Here is a 20,608-nt window from a genome sequence, read left to right as displayed (position 1 = left end):
CAGAATGTGTGCTGATGGTGTTTTTTCATTTGTGTCAAAGGCCTCAGTACTACAAGAAGCAGACTGATCTTCCCTCAGTCCTCATCTGGGAAGAGAGCACCCGGATCCCCCTTCTGCTGGCGTTGTCTTCTAGCTGGCAACGTACCTGTATCGGTCATTCTTTCCTCATCCCCCTTTCAGTCTGGCCTGATAATATGTGTGGGTGCTAATCTATATCTGTAGAGACAATATATTATGGGCATAAGAATTGTCTATATCAACTAATAAAAATCTTTTCAGTTCACAGTGTTTTTCACTGATGTAACTGTTATCTATAAAAAAATTAAACTACAGAGAAACTGCAGTTTCTCAGTGAGGGGATGTTTACGCTCAGCTAATTAGTTTATATTGCATTTAAGCAATATTTTAAGTAACCAAAAGGAGTATTAGATCATTTGCACTGGTTTTACCAGAAAAAGAATTAACTATATAAATAAAGGGGAACGTGCTCAAGTGACATTCGCTAAAAGGGATGCTTTTTTCATCCCATTGTTATACAAAAGATAACATCCTTCATCAAAATATGATGCAGAATCAGACATTTATTAAGGAGATAGGAGGAGATGTATCAGCAGAGAAGGGTTTTCATATGCTCAGAGAGATCGAGAATTTATAATTCTGTAGTGTGGTAATGGCTGGTGGTTCATGTTTGTGTCAACAGCCATGAGACAAAACAGACCTGCGGGGTCCATCTAGCACTTGTCAGAACCATAGCTGAGTTTACATATCAGGAAAGGGCGGCTTCAGGCACTGCTGCAGAGTTTATGCTAAATGGAGAAGTGAAACCAGGTATAACCCACTTGTAGGTGACAAGAGAACATAGATCAGAACCATGCGCTTGAACACGACCTGTATACAAGACAGTCGTGGGTATCTGTGCATCCAAAAACTAATAAGACTTCCATATTGAATAATATTATCCACCCTAAAATAATTCTAGTTTCAATCAAAACCAGCTGTCTTCTCGCTTATGAAAAGTTAAGAACACCTTACCTGGACTGTTTTATTTTGGGTTTATTTTTTATTTCCATATGTGTCAGGTAATTATGCTCAAGGGCTTAAAGAAACTGAACTGGAATCTGTTCTGTACAATCTATTAAAATATAGGCGCTGTTAGTGTCCCTTCACTGACCTCAATAGTGAACATGTAGGCACGTTTGCTGGTCAGGTAACAAGTATTGTAATTCACACACTTTGTGAATTAATTCTGCTTTGATAAGCAGAAATTGCTAAATGGTGTCAAGTTATGAGTAGGAGTTTTGTGAAGCAAGAGCTTTTTTTTCCTTAGAGGTGAAACCGGCTAACAAGTTAACTGGTTTTCTTAACGAAAAAATATGTAAAACCTGGCAGGCCATAGAAGATTTTTGCATTCACAAAGTCAACTATTGTTGTCTAATTTTTACGTCAGAGCCACAATGCAGTAAGCGTGTTTCAATTACTTTATCATCTCATGCATACTGTAAATTTTGCAAAACCTATTGTTAGCGTTATGCTTGCCATTATATTGATTTGTTACTTGCAGATAAATAAGTCTTTTTATAATAAGGACTTTAAAGAGCAGCCCTGAGTTCAATATGTTGATACCATGCAAATGCCTGGTTTACATCTATAATTTGTGGCCCTTACATGGCTTCAAATAACATAAACTTGTATCGTCCCCACTTGCAATACAATAGGTTTTGTAGCTGTAACAACTTGCAGTTGTGTACACTACTGATTTCAGTTAATAAAATTCTCATTACTACCTTTGCCTATAGGAGATTGCTAGACATTGCCAGAATTTTGTGATTAGGCACACATATTTTTACAATGGATTCCATTACAGAGAATGATTTACCACATGGCCATGTAAATCCTGTGGATTTGATCAGTGCTCTCCAGCAGTGTCACCACCAGGACAGTTTATTAGAAATGGGGATGGGATATGCTGATTTTGGCACTTGTTAGAAATGAAATGGAGCACTATCTTTAGTGAACTACCTGAACTTCTCATTTTCTTTGTCTTTGCAGATTTTCAGCTCATTTCCATTTCATTTACTTGCTCCAGGACTCAATTTTTTCTAGTGCTTCATACATTGACCCCTTCCCTCCTGCCTCTTTTGACCCCTGTCTTCCACACAGAGGCTTTTAAAAAGAGGTGTGAGATTAGAGCATCTCAAAGATAGGTTTTTATGAACTGACTGTAGTTTTTACTGTGTTTCAAAATTGGAGCAGCTTGCACAACAAGCTGTCCCAAAAGATACACTAAGCAATCTTTCTTAGGTAGAAGAAAGTAGAAGGCATTGATGGTTCAAACCAGTAAACACTTTCTTCTGTGTTTGTTGTTGTGCTTCAGGGATAGTGACTCTCTAAGTCTTCAGTAAAATATTGGAAAGGAATATGTTTTTCTCTAAATTCTGTAAAGCCCCACCATTACAAACTAAGAGTCGTAGAGCTCTTCTTTTAAATGGATAGTTGTCTAAGAAGAAATGAGCCCTAGGTAAAACAGTCCATTAATTTCATCAGCTTAGCACAAATTCATTCTAGTCCTAACATGGCAGATGTAAAACTCAGTAATATGACTGTTTTGCACAGTGGCTGCTTATGATCTCCTGAGAGGCTGCCTGTGCCACCTTAGCCACGCTGCAGAATCTCCCTGTGATGATATTTTTGCTCTGTTTCTGTTGGCGTTAAATTCTCGAGACTTACTAAATTCAGCTGATGGCAAAGCTTATTCAGTTGTCTTGCCACCACATGCATTTATCGTTTCTTTTGTTTTCCTCCCTTTTTATCTTTTCTGAGCCTTTTGCATGATAAATGACTGCTCTAATTAGCTATTCAGCAAAGGTAAGAACTTCTAAAGCTCTACTGGCTACTGAAATCCTTTCTTTAATACATGTACTTTTAGGCTGAATGTGATTTATGTACCGTAGAGTAGTCACTAAAAAAAGTAGTCCTATTTCACAAGAAAGGAAATGTTCTTTTTATTTCAATAGGAAACATTTTTCCTATGTGTTTTGCAAAATGTAACTAATTTCTTTTACACTTTCATTGATTGGATTTTGCAACTCAAAACATCTTTTACCAGTACACTTGTATGTATTAAAGTGAAACAATTTGCCTGAAATGAGATGCTTCACGCTCAATTATATCTAAATTTCTCATCTACAACTCTTGATTTCAATCTCGGGTGTCTGTGCAGCTATTGAGGCTGAAACAATGCAGAAAGGAAATGCTGTTATTTTCAATTTGTAGCAATTATACTCAGAGTGAGGCAGATGTGGTGGTTTGAGTTTCTGCACGTGGAACAGCCAGGCAACTTGTGGAAAGGTTGGCTGATTTCTCTTATACCTGTGACTGTCTTCCTGCGTATCAACTGCTGGACATAATGTCTGAATGAAAAGCCCCTTTGAACACAGCAGTACTGTAAGATGCAGTTACGTCCTCCCATGCTTAGGATAGCACTTAAACATTACCAGAAATGGGGTGTGAATTTGTATTTATCATGAAAGATATACGTGAAAGCTTTCTTGAATCAGGGCTGTAAGTAGATACCTAAACTTTGTTCTGTTTTAATATCAGCATGCTGAAGTCAGTGGTATTATGTATATGTGTCCTTTGAGGCAGATTAGCAAGAAATTGAGAGCGTTAATGCTGCCTGAATGCATGCGCTCCCAGTACATTTGACGTACCTAAGAAGAGTAAAACACCATACCTTGATTTAATTAATACAGAGTCTGGAATTAAGTGTCTTCCTTAGCATTTAATAGTTGCACACTGGAGCTGAAATCCTTAGAACAGCATTGGGAAGTTGTAAGTGCACGTTGTTTGACTGAATTGGTAGTTGTGAAGCGCTACTGGCATTATTATTACAACTGGTATTCTAGTAGGACCTGGAGGATTCAGGGAAGTTCTGGAGCCAATTATGTGATTTTTTTTTTTTTTTTTTTTCCCCAAGATATGACAAAAAGTTTATTTTGTCCAAATATTATTTAATGTATGATATTTGTAAGTGGCCTTGGAGTGGGACGTAGAAACTACAGACCTCTGCACTTAGTGCTATAAATCTGCAGAGCTGTGCTCCATGCTGTTTTTTCACTGTCTCTGTGAAAAGTCTACAAAGTAGAACATCTTTAAGAGAAGGAATAGATAGCAAATGTCATCATCACGTACTATGGCCTCACAGTGGGAAGGTGTGCTTGCAAAATAAAAGTGATGGGGAAACTATTCAAAGCTTAAGACAAAGGTCAAAATGACAAGACTGCCTGCATAGTTCAAGACTTCTTTAGGTCCCACCTTACAATTAAAGGTCCTTTCTGGGAGGAACATGTGTTTGAGTTGGCATCAGGAGATGATGGAACTGAATCCAGTTCTCCATGTCCTGGGTGAGTGCCCTGGCTGCTGTGTTCCTGGGGAGAGGGGACGGAGGCTCTAACCCTCCCTACCTCCTTTTGTGAGCCTGTACCTGGTCTCTGGGAGAGTTGGAAAGAGCTCAGGCCATGCCTTTAGCAGAATGCTGCCCTCAGTTTGACAGTCTGGTCAAATCCACGCTCTGAGAATAACTCTTGCCTGCTTTAAAGCAGAACTAGTTGAAAAGAGATTCTACAGCAAATTATTCCTTGCTCTGGGGGCCATAGAGAGAAGCAGTGCTAGAGACAATACAGAGCATTGAGCTGCCTTGACCTCCAACCATTCAGGAGTACCTGGGCTGAGGACAAAGTCCCCTGGAAGGCCAAGGACAGCCCTTTCTTCTATGCAGTGTTTCTTCAGACACCTCGAGTCTTGCCTGGCTGATTTAGCTGCAAGTCAGCTTAACTTTGTACCAAGAGACTCCTTGATTTATAATGCTTGCTTTCTTTGTCATGTGGCATTCCATTCTGTTCTTGTCCCTTCTCAGGAGTTCTTGTACCAGGTTGATTTTAGTTTGGTTGCCACCCACACAGAATTCAAATCTGAAATGGGAAAAAAGAAAACAGATTTGTCAATGATGAGAGACATCCAGGAGTGTGTCTGTTTAAAACAGAGTCACCTTAGACTGTCCACTCTGTGTTGTTGATCTTGTCCCATCACCCTCTTGAACTGTAGCTCAGAACGAGGGATGGCAGGCATGACCTGTGCCATCAAAATGGAGCTTTCAGACTGACTCAGGCTTTGCAAAGAGTTTGTGTGTTGTACACTGATTCCCAAGACACAATCAATTTTAGTTAGTCTTTTGAGTGCTTGTTATATAGGCAATTGTGACCATCTATGAATCGTTTAGAGATTAAGTCTCTTTTTGACTATAAACAAAATATAAATTAAGCATTGCAAGTAGTAAAGGTAAGTGTGGGTCAGATTTAATTTATACATCTAGTGGCCAAAAAAAAAAAAGTTTTAAAGAAATCTTGCTAATCAGGGAATGCTGAGTACAATTAAGCTGCATTCTGTTAAAGGATACTGTCAGCAAAATAAAGTGCTGGCTAAGGTGAAGCATATGAAAACTGCAATGCACTACTAAATTGAACACCTGCCAGCTTACCTGAAGCTTGTTTGTTCCTCAGTTATTCTGAAGTTAGAAAAGGAATTAGGCTTGGAAAGAAATACAAACACATCATTACCTTTCATTTTGGGATGCTTAGATTAGTATCTATTTGTAAAGCTAGAGCTTCAACTCTGTGCAGTGTGAAAAGTGATTGTACTATCTAATCCCTGCAAAAGCAGAGAGGAGGCATAATTTAAATTGCATTACAGAAATACTAATAGAGAGTTTTCACTTTCTTTAGTCATAACATTCAGAGGAAGTGAAGTGCTGAGCATGTGCAAATTGAGTCTTTATGAATGGTGTTCTGCAGGGTTTCTGGTTTGGACATAGATTCTCCAGTATTTGATGTGTCTTTTAGATTTAAAAACCAAAATAAAATAAAATTGCATGGTTTTGTTGTCACTAAGAAGCTCCAGATTAGAAAAATACCCCAAAGAAATGGAATTTTCTCTGCTGCCTGGAGTTTGAAATTTCCAGGAGCTTTTCTACCCTATAAATTTGTTCCTGTCTTATTCCTAGGAATACAGGTGCTTTGCATGTTGTGAATTGGAAGCTGTTGGGCTATTTGGGGAATGTGGAGCATATTCAGAACACTTGATTTTTCTTTTACCTAAGATGTTCTCTTCTGATGCTGTTTAATTGCCATAAATATGTTCATGAATGTTGTGGGTGATCCTGCCTTGCACAAAGCAGACATGAGATTACATAGACCTAACTTGCAGATCCTCCTAATTCCAAAGCATGGTTTCTGCCATGTTATTAGGAAAAAAACCTAAAACACTGTGTATAGTTTAGGCTGATAATTTGCTTGGAGTTTTCCTGGTAGAGGCTGAACTAGAAGAATAGTTTAGTCCAGAATTACAATTTATTCTTGGGTGTATTTGTATGTTCACTTCAGTCTGGCTGTTATTTGAAGGAAAGCTGAAATCTGGCAGAAGGCAATGAAAAGATATTCTGTTTAGGTGTATCTCATCTCTGGCAACACTCACAAAAATAACAGTTGTAAAGGAACTAAGTCTTTTATGTGTTTACCTCAAATTCCTACATTTTGCATGAATGTGTTTTTCTTAGCGAGGACTTGCTTTGCTGTCACAGATGGAATGCAGGATAAAATATTATTGTATCCATCATAAAACAGAACATTTTGCACTATTTTAAACCCATAAATCTCATGAATATGGGGGAGAAAAATTTTGCTGAGGATTTATATCCCACTGATTCAGCTATAGCAAAGCGGGAAGAATATGTTAAGAAGATTCCCCCTTATTTTATTAATGAGAGGGAGCTGGAGAGGGGAGAGGAGGACGGGAGAAGAGGGACTGCTGGAGCCGGCCTGGGCTGGGGGGAGGCTGCGGGGATGTGTGTGGGGAATAAGTCTAAACTTTGTGTTGCGAGGAACACATTGGGAAGAAGCTGAATGAGGGCTAAGATAACTCTGGAGACACATGCGGTTACAGGGAGAAAGAGTGAGACAAATATGTTTTCCTCAGAGGTGACTTTAAAAGGCTTTTCCAGAAAGTGCCAAAGCTGGGTGTTGTGACATGGGTCCCAGGCCCCAATCCCCGTAGCTGCTTATACAGTGCACTGAGAATCACATGCTTGAATTATTAGATACTCCTGTGGCCTTCGGTTTGTGTGCGTGAGAAGTAGAAACCGAATGGGCGCAATGGCCATGCAGGTGGCCTGCGCCTGGCACCGGAATCCATTTTGTGTCTAAAGATGGCCCCGGGGCCGGGGTGCAGCCCTGTCAGCCCCGCTTCCCGCCGGAGCAGAGGCGCTGTGTGTGATTCATGGAGTTCAATTATGAACATAAAAACTCTCTGTATAAAAATTGAAAGCTTCTTATCCTTATGTGAAGGTGCCTGTCAGTCTGCTTTAAAAACAATGTACTGCAAATTGGAGTTCACCAAGCTAACTAAATGTCTTCAGGGACGTTATGACGAGCTGTTAAAGGAAAGGGCACTGTCAGATACTTTAACCAACTTTGAGCAAAAATGCTTTAAGTGTGTTTGTTTTTTGTGTCTCTTTGAGGGTCAGGGAGGACTGGTGTCTCATTGCTGTCCCAGAGCACTTCCCTGCTGCTTGGGTCACACTGCTGTGGGTAGATACATCCTTTTTATGAACATGAGGTTATCTGCCATTTTATGGTGGTGCTCAGGCTGGGGCTGACTTGGGGCTGCAGCTCCTGGTGCTGCCGTTTCTGCAGCCTCAAGCCTTGCTGGTATGGCCCCCATCCGGCTCACCCTCCACAGCGTTGGGGCATTATCTGTGTTTCCAGCTCTGCATCTCATACCCCAGGCAGATGCTCTCTCCTGCCTGTGTTTAAGTCCATGTACAGTATCCGTGCAGGCAGTATGGACATCGGAATCGGTAAGTCCGTCCTTCCCCGGGCAGCGATGTTTGATGGTTGTCTGTGACTACACACATTCCCCCTCTTCACTGTTAGTCCCAGTGCAGGGTTTTAACTGTGGAGATAGTGGTAGATGTAACTTTTGCTGTATCTGTGGGGAGCACAATTTTACTAGAAATACAACTGATACTTCTCAATATTTAGTGTTGGTTTTAACAGAGAGTTATGTGCAAGTTGAAATAAAAGCCATAGTTTATATGTCCTTATTTAACAGAATATAGGTACAAGCTGGCTTTTATTTTTGGATGTATTCCTTTCACCGACATCAGACCTTATCTAAAAAAGTGGGTTTTCTTACATTTTTATGAGCTGGAGATTGCTGCTACTATCAGGAGAAACTGAAATCTAAACCAGTGAAGTCTTTTTGTCATTATCGTAAAATCCAAGGTGTCCGAATAAAAGAAACCTGCTGGCTCTTTTGTATGTTGGTTTCAAAAGACCTTAGCTAAATGCAAACATTTAGGACCTTGAAACAGAGAAAGACTTAATTTCCCAACCATTTAAAACAAAACGAAACCCAACCAAAAAACAAACCACAAAAAATGTTGGCCCAAGTTTTGTTAGGGATTAAAATTAGTGTTGCCAGATATTATCAGCATAGTTCAGGTTCTAATTTTTCTATTTTCCTCATAATTAGTGTCACACTTTATTTGTTCAATTCTCCAGAGTTTTGAAAGTGATCCCTGAGCAGCTGGGTACTTTGAAACTATCTCTTTAATATTTTATTGCAGCATATCACTGATGCTTGATGTTCTTCATATAGCTGTGTCAAAGAGTTTATTCCCATGTATTTTATCAATACAAATATCCATGCATTCTTAACGTTCAATTTTTTTCTCATTTTCTCTTGTGAAATACCAATATTTACAATGAAATAAAGAAATGCTACTGTTGGATTTTTTTAATTTTATTTATGTGTTTCTATATCCGCTGGTTGAGCTGGAAAGATTATCTTATTCCTCTTAATACTTTTAAGTATTCTCTCATTCCGCCTTCTGTTCTTCATTACTGTATTGCAAGCCTGTAACTGAGTGTACGGGCTAAGGTACAGACTGCCCTCACATAACCCACTTGACTGCTCAGCATAAATGAGATTTTTAATGGTCTGGTTACTTGTCATTAATTGGCTCAGACAGGCTTGAATTTTGTCACACATCTTGGCCTTTATTGAACCAACAACTTTGACAAATATAAAGGTCAAGAAATTTTGGCCTTAGCACCTCTTTATAGAATTACTTTGATCACGTATGCCAAAATCCAAATCTCTGGTCCCTAAAAGTGCTTCTATAAATACACATAATTATTCTAGTACCCGAGTGGAGCTGGAATGTTAAAATATACTGTATGTTATCAGTGGTTTAAGTAATTCCTGCTCCTCTGCCACTAGTCTGCTTCAGTCTTTGAAGGGAAAAAACAATCCACAAAACTTAAAAACACCCTACTTTGTGGCTTAGTATTGTCCAAAACTTCACGCTTCAGATCCTAATGTCTTTAGGCAGGCTTTTTACAATGCTCTTTAGAGTGGTTACATCAGGAACAGTTCAGGTTGCAGAAGATGGAGGCAAGAAGCAGAGTCCCTATTGTCAGGTGTCACCGGCACGCCGCCTAGCCGAGGCTTACCTCTTCATCCATCTGCATGTGTCTTTTTGTCTGAGTAACACTTGGTTAACCTGTACATTTGTTCTTTGAAACGCGGAATACTTAGCAGCAGTGGTGGCCTTTTATTATAGTAAAAACGTACCAGACAGGTATAGACTTAGACAGGTACCCTGCCATACAGAATAAACAATGCTGGCAGGATCTTCATTTTATCTTATACAAGAAATGAACAGTTTTCATGGAGCTGCTGTGTCTGTAGAATTTAGGATAAGAATGAAAGTTTATATGCAGTCTGTAAAATCAGTGTCTGATCAGTGAATTCTCTACATTCTGTATGAAAGCAGTCAAGTTTGGCCTGTGCTTCTGTGTTACTGAGGAAACAGTGCGTTTGAGTTCAATATAGGAAGAGCAAAAACATTCTTATCGTAAGGAAGTTAAAAGAAACCCCAACAAACTCCACTATTTGTGAGCAACCCTTCTATTTGTGGGTGATTCATGGCCTGCTGGTGCTCTCTGTAACCTTTTTGTGAATGTGGGGCACAGTTATCTACCCATGTGTGCTGCTCTGCTAGTCCCACGAGTCTGTAGCTATTAATAGTCCTTATTTCCAGGCTTTCTTGAACAGTACTTTTCTTTCCCTGTGGTTCATTTGTTCTAGGTGCTTATGAGTCTTGTATCTTTGACTTTTGTGAGCTGTAATTAGGGCCAGACGCTCTCCTGTGTCAATATTCTCTAAAATCTGTGAGGTTAGGAAGAGTGTAATTTACAGTTGTGCTTGTAAGTGGCAGAAGCAAATATACTAATGAACCTGACATATGGCTTTACATGAGAAAATACTCAGTGGCATTGCCCTTGATTTTAGCTGCAGCCCTTTAAAGCTGCTCAAGCTGCATGAATCTTTGGGTATGGTTCATGCCTGTAAATAAGTGAGGCATTTTATATATGCCATTTCAGGTTTCTGTCTTTAATTTTATGAGTAAAAGTAAGTGATAGTCTAGAGTAAGCAAGATATTGAAAAAATGTTCAAGGTGTAAAACTTGAGAATGGCAGTAATTCAGAAGCCCTACCCTCATGGTAGGGCTTCTCTCAACTTGGGGTACCCGTCTCCTAGCAAAGGCTAAAGAACAACATGTGTCAAGTAATGGCAAGAATTTTAAAGGACAGAGATATTTTGTATTAGAGACATGTGCAAACAACCTGCTTGGTTTTTATTATGCATATATTTACCACATATATCAAAGGAAGAAAATCAAAAGCTAAAACTTCTTGTAGCAGTGGTGCAAGATTGTAGATCAGCTTGATTTGCCTCAAAGTTTGGAAACCTCATGATACCAAATACAGCTGTCCTAGCTGTCATATTTTGAGATAAAATGAATGAGGTGTTTTCAAATACAGATGGACTATATGTTGAGCTTAACAAGACTATTTATATTCCTTCATCAATGTGAGACATCTTACGCTCTTCTGTGATGAGCAAGATTTAATAAGTCAAGAGCCAGAGTTGTGAGCTGATCAACTTGAAGGGCTTCTCAGCTTCACATACTTCCAGACATTGAAGGGCAGTGCTAATGTGTCCAAAGAAACTGTGAAATAAGCCTGAACTTTTTACTATTAATTTTTAATTGTGAAGTGGCTACTTGCCCTACTTAGCTTGTTTAGAGCACTAAATAGCCATCCACTTTGGTGTATTTTTGTCATTGACAGAATCCCCCACCAAGATTCTTTAATTTTAGAGTAAAATCAAAAAGGTTGGAGATGGTTGCCTTCGAGTGATGCTGTAATTCTTCATGTTGTTTCAGTCATTGATACTTTTACCTCTAGCATGTTTTCCACTCAATATGTATTCCCTTAACATCAAAGGACACTCAGGAAATTGAGACATTTTTTTCTTCTAACATGGGTTTTTGGCATACAGAATTACACAATCATAAGCTTTACTGATTCCAGTGAGTATTAATTTCAGTGTTTCTTTTCCCTTTCAGGTAATCTTTGTTAGTCTAGTGAAACAGCTTCTATCTACTTAGTATCTTAACACGCCTAATACAACTGAACTAAAACCTGACACAAGGTCCCTGATTCCTTTTGAAGGTCAGCAGCCAGGCAGAAGAAAGGACCAGAATAGTAAATAGCTTAGAAAAATGATAGATTTAAGTATTTTTCTTAACTTAAAACCATCCTTTCAGATGATAACGATCTATCAAAAGAAACATTAAATAAATATGCCAGCTGCCCTTATCCTCTTTCCCCCATTCACTCTGGCAGGTTGTGGCCACATGGAGCCAATTTAATAACAATTCTGAAAAATGTATTGTGCATGGTTACTTTGTCATGAACACAGCATAGATGAGTACACTCCAAATGCTTTGACTGTAATTTCTCCAGCCCAGAGGCTATAATTTCTTGTATTTATATTTATGATGCTTAACATAATGAGACCTTGATCCTAAGTGAAGAGGTAACTAAACACAAACAGTGTGTTATCATTAATCTTAGAAGGAAGTTGGAAAATAGCATCTCTAAGGTTAGACATCTATCTTCGTATGATTTAAAATAGGATCTCAGTATGAAACAGTGGCTAGAAAGTAAAAAATACTGCTATGTTAAATCTCAGCTTTTTATTAGTGTCTACACCAGGATCAGTAATGTTTCACTTAAAGTAAATCTCACTATGCAGAGTAAAAAGGTATTAAAATTTTCTCACAATTTGGTGCATAGTCACTGTATCATTTTTTTTTGTTTTAATATTTTTCCAGGTGTCTTAAAAGATTTTAATGTAGTAAACACTTTACTTTCACTTCTTCTAATCAATACTGACTTCACTATGACATCTTATTTCAAGGTTAATGTTCCTGCATTGTATAAGGTTGTAATTTTAATGAAGTATCCAAAATAACTTGTAATTTCTTGGTTTAAGAAATCTGATAATTATTTTGCCCCACGACAGATAATTTTTCTCCCTTTATATTGAAAAATACATTATTATTTTATTTTCCAATTGCTACTAAGATGGATATTTTTCAACATATTAGAAGATCATTGCTAACTCGAAATAGAATTATGAAACCGGTAATTTGCCTGTCAAAAACAGACCACAGATGTAGCTGAAAGAGGTATACTAATGGAACAGCACTAATGCAATTTCACAAATAACTTAATGAAGCATGTAAAGCATATTTCTTCCATTAAGTACACATAGCATAGAGTCACATCTTGCTTACTGGGTGTGAAAAATATTTTTAATCAGCTTAAAGGTGAAGAGACTCTTCAAGGTTATTCCATGGAAAGCCATAAAAAGGAAAAAATCAGAGAAGACTGGTAGGAGAAAGAAAAGCAATAGTATCTTTTTAGATTTGTGCCTTTCTCGAGGTTCTTGTGCTCCAGGAAGGAACAGCCTCATGAAGAGGATGATTCTCCAACATTCAGGCAGGTGCACTTAGTTCTGCTGCCTTATCCCCAAGTGTGGAGTGAGGGAAGACACAAAGTAGAGATAACGTTTCAGATGGTAAACACAAAACCACCAAGACAAGAGCCTATGCTTAGTGTAACCGTGAGGCTTTGCAGAGCTCTAGAGTCCTTGATAATCCTGTTGAGTGCAATCCCAGCCACGAAGGCTCTGTGAGATTTTCCTCAGATTTTTAATACCGGCAGGACTGCATAGGCATTCCTTGACAATATTCGTGTCCATAAAGTTCATCATAAGCATAACACTTCTTGAGTGGAGCAAGGAAATGCGGGCAGGCAGTCCTCTTTTCTCTGCCCTTTCTTTGTCCTGTGCTTAGATGACAGACCATGCTGTGGAGCTGTGTGCTCGCCCAAGTGGCAGCGATGTTACCTTGCCACCGCCGTGTGAAATACCTGCAGGAACATGCAGGCGAGTGACAAACATTGGGCTTTACCTGCTGTTGTCACTGCCTGCTTCACATCTCAGCAGAGAGATCTATCATTATTCAGATAAGCAGAGCAGTGAACAATAACAGAGATGCAAACAAGGCAAAGGAAATGAAGAACTACTACTATAAACCAGGGAGTCCCACCATGAATTTTTTTAAGGTCATTATGGCTTAACAAGAATGTGTTTAGAGGAGTTAAATACCAGACCAAGGACTATTCCCATAAACCTTCCAAACCTTTCCTTTCCTAAAGGTTGGTGTGATGGAGCATGCAGTTGGCGTCTCATGCTGAGAGCATGTATTCCTGAAAATCTATACTCCCAGTTACAATTTTTTCAGTCTTTAGAGTAAGCTCAGCCCACCATGCCTGGTTACGTTAGCATCATTGTCTAATGCCATTAACAATAAATGCACTGAATGCCAATACAATGTTAATCTGTGCCATTCTGAGTGACAGAGTTCTTTAACCCCTGTTCGTTTCTTTTAAAAAAAGTTTTAAATCCTTTTTATTGTTTATTTCAACATGGAAGGTTTTTGTTGAAGTATAAAAATAGTTGCTGCTGTTTCTTATGGTAGGTGCTAGTAAATTACTCTGTATGTTTTTGTTTACAAGAAAGAATGTCTGTTACAAGGAAATACTGTCTGTAGCATAACTGTCCGATGCAGTACAGAATAGAGGAAAATGTTATCTTGGTAATTTTAGTTATGATTTTACTTTTTAAGCCTTGAGTTAGCAAAACATTTGAAAGCAGTTGTTGTTCATCCAGAAATTTTAGCATAAAGTCACATTCTTAGCTAACGATAACAGATAGTGTTGTTGGATTTCTGTTTTTAAGTCATTTGGCTGATGACCGATAGAGCTCTTCTAGTCACCAGTAATAAATCAAAATAGGGAAAATGCAATTTAAGTTGAACTAAACCCAAAAACATTCAAGATTTTTGATGAATTTAAAAGTAAAATGTGGATATTGTCAAGTTGAAATGTTTATTCTTGATTTTATCAAATGCCAATATAGATGGATGTTTGATAAAAGGGCTACATTACAAAAGAAAGCAGTAATTTTGAATGTTTCAGATCAAATTTGTTTTGGATTAAAAATATTGAATTTGGATTAGAAAATGTTGAAGGGAAATGTTCAAATTTATTCTCAGTTGTAAATTTTGCTGAGTTGCTTAAAAAACCTAAATTTGTCACACCTTGATGTGGCTAAATCTGCACTAAATGTTTGGTGGAAAGAATTTCACTTGGAAATAAAAAACATTGAAGTATCTTTCACGTTAAAGGAACTATAGTCTTCACTAGAAATGTAACTGCACATAGAAGAGTTTACTTTTTTGTGTCCATATGGAATGGAATGGAATTTATATAGTTACCTATGGGCTTCCTTCTGTCCTTCTGACTTTCGCGTATTTTTATAATGCTCAGAAATTAACTTTTGTGTTTACTAGCCTATTGCAGCCATCAACCGGATTCTAGCAGATAGAGTAAAATCATTCATTGTGATGTGCCAGTTCCACTACTGGATGCAACAACTGTCCTTCTAAGAGCTGGCCATTTCAGAAAATGGCAGTCAGGGAAACATGCTTTCTTCCAGTATTCCAAATTCTCCAAATCCTTTTTTCCAGCTATGAAGGAAAAGGTTCTTTTATTCATATTTTCATAAAAGAACATTCCTTTTATGTGAAAAACTGCCATACTCATCTATAAATGTGAGAACAGTGAAAGAGAATTGCAGCAGTTCCTTTTACTAAATGACCATAAACCAGGGTAAAGGTTTCACTAATCTTGTTGATTTCTTAGCTTCTAGTTCTCTTTAGTCAATCCATACCAGCACAATGAATCTGGAATATATTGGATGGTAAAAAGTTTTTGGAGTTAGAAAAAGATTTTACTGAAAAAAAATTGTACTTGCCATGTTTTTGAACAACTAGTGTTTACATTGTAGGATTATCTGGCATTTCACTGAAAATCTTTCAGAATATATATTCCTAATTACAGCTTTATTGAAGAATACCAGGCAAATCATTCACTGGTTTGTCTAATAAAATCTCTGAGGGAGTTTAATTTAAGACATCCGTATTCATGATTAATTTCTATGCATATGTTTTGTGTGCAGTACTGCTAAAATCAATAAGAATTTGCGAGGGAAACACTGTAGAGTTACCCACCTAATTTTTACCCCCAGGATAGTCCATCAGGTGTAAAGTTTTGGAAATCAGATTTACATTCCTCTTCTCAGCTGCAAGGTTAATTCCCTCTGGCTGTTACCTGATAGAAATCAGAAATTAGTATAATTGATTTCAGCTGTTACATTCATATTAAGCCAGTTTAATGGAAGTTCACTTATTTGAAGCACTGCAGTGATTTAGAACAAATAGGGCAGTCAGTTGTAGTGGAAGGAGTTTTCCTGTTTCTAGTTCCCTTGCTATGCGGCAACCTGGATCCTTTGTTCCTTCTAAAGCAAAGTTTTGCCAGAATTAAAAGCTAGCATTTAGGGAGGAGGAAAGTCCAGTATGTGATCTGTCAGTATAATCTTCTTAGTGGGGATCCTTTTCTTAAAGCTAAAAGAACGAAATCTAGAGAATATGTAGCGTGTATCGATCCTTTTGTTGAATATTGGAAAATGCCGTAATAGTAAGGAAATGGCATTTTTTTGAGGTCTGGTGTGCTCTGAAGGAAGAAGAGAGTTAAAAGTGGTTTACTGTTTACTGAAGGCAGGGGAAAAAAGGATAAATCTATAGAGTGCCAGTAAAAATAGTTGGCTTGCTTCATGGATTAACACGAACAGTTTTTCTAATTATGGATAAAGTCTGCAACTTCTTACTCTTGCAAAAAGCTGATGAAGCCAGAAACAGGACAGATCATGGCGTGTGGTTTATTTCCAGCATTCTGCTCCTGTTTTCCCTAATACTTCATAGGTACAAGGCAAATTGGTAAGATCTGAATTCTCAGCAAGCATGATCTAGGTAGAAAATTAGCTGATTCTTGTTCACCCGTCCATAATCGTTAATTAACCCATGTTTATCTTAAGGGGTTTTTCACAACTGCTTGTGGTCCTTGTGATGAATTCATTAAACCCTATTCAAAAGGGGAAGAAAATCTAATTAGAGTATAAATGATACGAAATAAAATCTACCAATCAGTAAGCAGAAACTACTTTACATAAATTGGAGTCAAGGTGTCTTTACAGAAATTGAATGTTTCTCATGCTGAATTAAAAAGATCAAGAATGAAATTACTAGTAATTCATAAACTCTAACATAGGAATGTGCTAATAAAGTGAGTGTTAGCAGTTTATAAAAATTAGGAACTACCCCTTTTTATTAATGCTGTATATGGTTTTAATAAAAAGATAAATACATTATTAAAAAAACCCAAGCATCTTTGCATATGCAAGTAAATATGGATTACCAGATTTTTACACTAATTTTTTAGTCTCTCTTGAATTTCACAATAAACTATAGTTGATATATTACAAAACAAACACTTTTACATATTAACCTTTGTTTGTATTTTAAGTAATTTACCTATCTGGAGAATACATATTTTTCACACTGCTGTTCTGCAATTAATAAAGAGCCTAGTCCACTTTTTGCATGTGAACTATTTGTAATAGACAATGTTTGTTATGGAAAAGTTGCTCACAGTCCTGTTTCTGCTGGGATTTTAGCAGGGTTGAGAAGAAATAGCATGTTTGTCAGGCAAATATCTCAAGCAAATGCTGGCTTCTTGTAAATCATTTTGCACTCTTCATCTATGGAAACTCCCTTTGGTCTCCAAAGTAAACGTACCATAATTTTTTTTTCCCCCTCTTACTGTATTTATTATGTCTTAGTGATGCTGTTAGTGCACTACTTTAACAGGCTTACCTGGCATTGTGAAGGTATAGTGAAAAATTTTAGCACATACCAAATTCTGTGCTGAATTCTGCTGGTGCTCAGTTAAGTCAATGAGGTTGCACTGACGTAAATGCGAGCCCAGCGACTCCAGCGTTTATTGCTAACCCCCATTGACGCTGCGAGTACAGATACGTGAAGACAGTGAACAACCCAGAAACTTTGATGGTAGAAGCCATATAATTGCCAGTGACAGTGTCCAGCAGCTGGGAATTGCAGCCTTTTGTATTAATTTATCAGCTGGGTGATATGCAAAACCAGGCATTTATTTTTTTTGTCATCTGCAGATATTGGTGGTCTGAGTTTTGGAAGTATATCCTACACTGTATTTTCAGAAAAGATTGCTTCAGCTGAAGCATTTTAAGAACAAGAGACTAAATCCAAGGATTTATTTACAAAAATGTAATGGTGTTTGCCAATGACAGAACATATGCTGTTGGAACTGTGCGGTACAAGAAGTTCTGTAGTGGAAATTAAATGTAAGGAGACTTTGGTGAAAGAACAGCAGAAACTTCAAGAATTTGAGAGAGGTGTACTCTATTTGTATTGCCTTTAAGAAGGATTACCATTCCTCGCCAAACATTTTTGATGTTCAAGCAAGGAGCTTTCCAGCTTTATGTTCTTTGGCATCAGGGTTAGTAGCCAAAGAAATTTACATTAGTTTTCTGGGAGAAAGATAGAAGAAAATGTCAGAAGCGAGAACAAACCTAGCAGGAAATTCTTGACCTGTGTAAAATATAAAATATAAAACTTGAGAGTAGACATATGCACAAATTGGTTATGCTATTTAGTATTGATTTTATTGATCTAGATAACACAGAAGCTCTATTTGACATCAAAGCACATCTCTGCATTGTGTTATGTTGTACTGTCTGAATGTTTAGTGTTTAAAATTTGTCAGCTTGGTGGGTGACTTACAGGGGGGTTTGGCTAAACCATACTGAAGGCAAGAGGGAAAGCTCCTGGAATGCGGAGCAGCCACCATCCTGCTGAGAGCTGCAGGAGAGGGGTGGCCCTGCCTGCCCTTGGACCCTCACCCTGCTGTATGACTATGCCCTACTTTGTGTGGGAGAAGGAAAGGCGTGATGCGGCTGGGTTAGATTTCTCCCCAAAGACGGCACATGCTGCTCTTACTGTGTGGTTTAAAAACTAGTTGTCATGGCAACTGGGAAGCCTCCCCAGTCCCACAGCTCAAGGATCCTTCTCAAAAAGTTCCCCCAAACAAAGCATGACAGCAGACTGCAGAAAACCTGCAAAGGAGGCAGGTGGTGAGGAATTAACGTCAGGGGAAGGTGAATTAGGGGGCTGGCAGCTTGGAGAATTCTTTATTTTGTACCTCTGTGTTTTGTTGGTGAGGATTGAAAGATGGCTGGGTAACTCAGACAAGCGAGGACAGGATTTAGGATGTACACAGCATCAGTTAGGGACGTGCAGGCAGTCTTCATCTTGACTCCACATGCAAGGAAACAGAGATCAATATGGTGCCAATTATACTAGGGAAAAGCCTGACATGCAGGAAGACCAAATCCAAGGAAGGGTGTGTAGCAGTGTCAGGAATTCCTGACATTACGCGCTCTCCATCTGCCTTCTGTCTTGAGTCCTTTTGGCTTTATGGTCTGACAAGGCAGTGAAACAGCAGCCTGCACTCTGCTCTGTGCTGCTGTGGTCAGATTGCTTCTCTGGTGTAACTAGTTAATTTACGGGCTATTTGTGTGTGTGTGTGTGGCAGTGAAGGTTATTTCTCTTTCTGTATTAATCCCTTAAATACCCTGGTTTCCCTGTGCCATACTGTAACTTCCTTACCTCTGTATGAAAGCTGGAGCTTACCTAGGGATTGCAGGGTTTGGCTCTTGCTATTGCTCTTGTTCAGGCTGTTGCTAAGTGATTGATTTATTTTTTTTAAGCTAAAACTGGCAGCTTGGGCATAGTAGATGTCAACTTCCTTTAACTCGTTTTTAATCTATGGCATGGATATTTGGCAGTTTGTGGTTAGTGAGTTTCCCTATACAGCTTCATGGAGCTGGTGTTGCTTTCCCTGTGCCGTTCCCCATTTCTTCAGAAAAGTCAAGTGCTTTGTGGATTAAGGAAAACACGGTAAAAGCCTTTAATGCATCTGCTCCCCAATTACATCCTGAGTGCTCAGATGTAACTGATTTAACTTGCGTGACCTTGGTATTACTCTGGTTGATATTCAATCTGTAATTTCACACTTAATCTTTCAAAACATTCAAAAGAGGGAACAGATTTTGCTCATTTTCAACAAGTGTTGCATCTCATGTAGTCAAGGTCAGTCAGAATAGAGTAACTGAGCTGAATCCTAGGATTAAATTCTCAGGGAAAATTTGACATAATCAATTACAATTAAAGAGCTTAGCAATACAATTGCAAAATTATTTTGGAGATAAGTGCAAAATCTCATTATTTATGGATTTTAGGACGTATTTTTCTCTAAAATGCTTATGATAGTTCTTGAAATGAAAAAGTAGGAAATTTAAGAGGAGTAACAGCTTGTAGTCTTCTGCTCAAAATGTAGTCAACCTGTGGTGCTCATGATTGCAGTACTTTTTGTTGGATGTAAAAAATACATTATTGAATTAAGAGGTAAAATGAATCGTGGATTGAAAAGAGATAATAACCTTCAGAATTGCACAAAAAGCACCATAATTATGATTTTATTGTTAACCGATCACACACTTAAAGTAAAAATTTGTGGATTTGAAGGGTGGTTGAGATCCTACTGCACATCTAGTCCAGTCTTATATGTAACATGGCCTAGCAGGTTCCTGCATCTTGCCAGCAGCTTGTGGACAGCTAGAATGGTGTACTGCGGTTAAGTCCTGCATGAATTTCTGCTGGGCTGTGCCTGAGCAGAGAAGATTTGACACATCTGTAGGAACTGGGCCATGAAACCAAACTGTGTTTGCTTACACTGTAGGTGGGAGACATAGTGTGTCTGGGTACGTGTAGGTGGAGTACCTGAGGTAGCTTGCATGGGTATGCCGTGGGTTCCCCGGGCAGGGAAGACTCTGCTTTGGTATGAACCACACAAAACCTGCTAGGGACCCCGGCACTGAAATCCATTCATTTCTTAGTGACGTCCTCACTGATATTGCTACCTGAGTTAGCTATGGTAAAGCTGACCTGGATATATCTACACACACTGTGGTGTTACCTCAGTCACAACTGGAAAATGGACAGATATGTAACAGTACTTTCAGAATATCTATTCTGTAGCAAGACAAATGCATATCCTGGGATTTGCATTCACTGCAG

This window comes from Falco rusticolus, chromosome 14 (assembly GCF_015220075.1).
Source record: "Falco rusticolus isolate bFalRus1 chromosome 14, bFalRus1.pri, whole genome shotgun sequence".
Taxonomy (NCBI): Eukaryota; Metazoa; Chordata; class Aves; order Falconiformes; family Falconidae; genus Falco; species Falco rusticolus.
The sequence above is the reverse complement of the archived record's forward strand: the minus strand, read 5'-3'. Positions refer to the sequence as shown.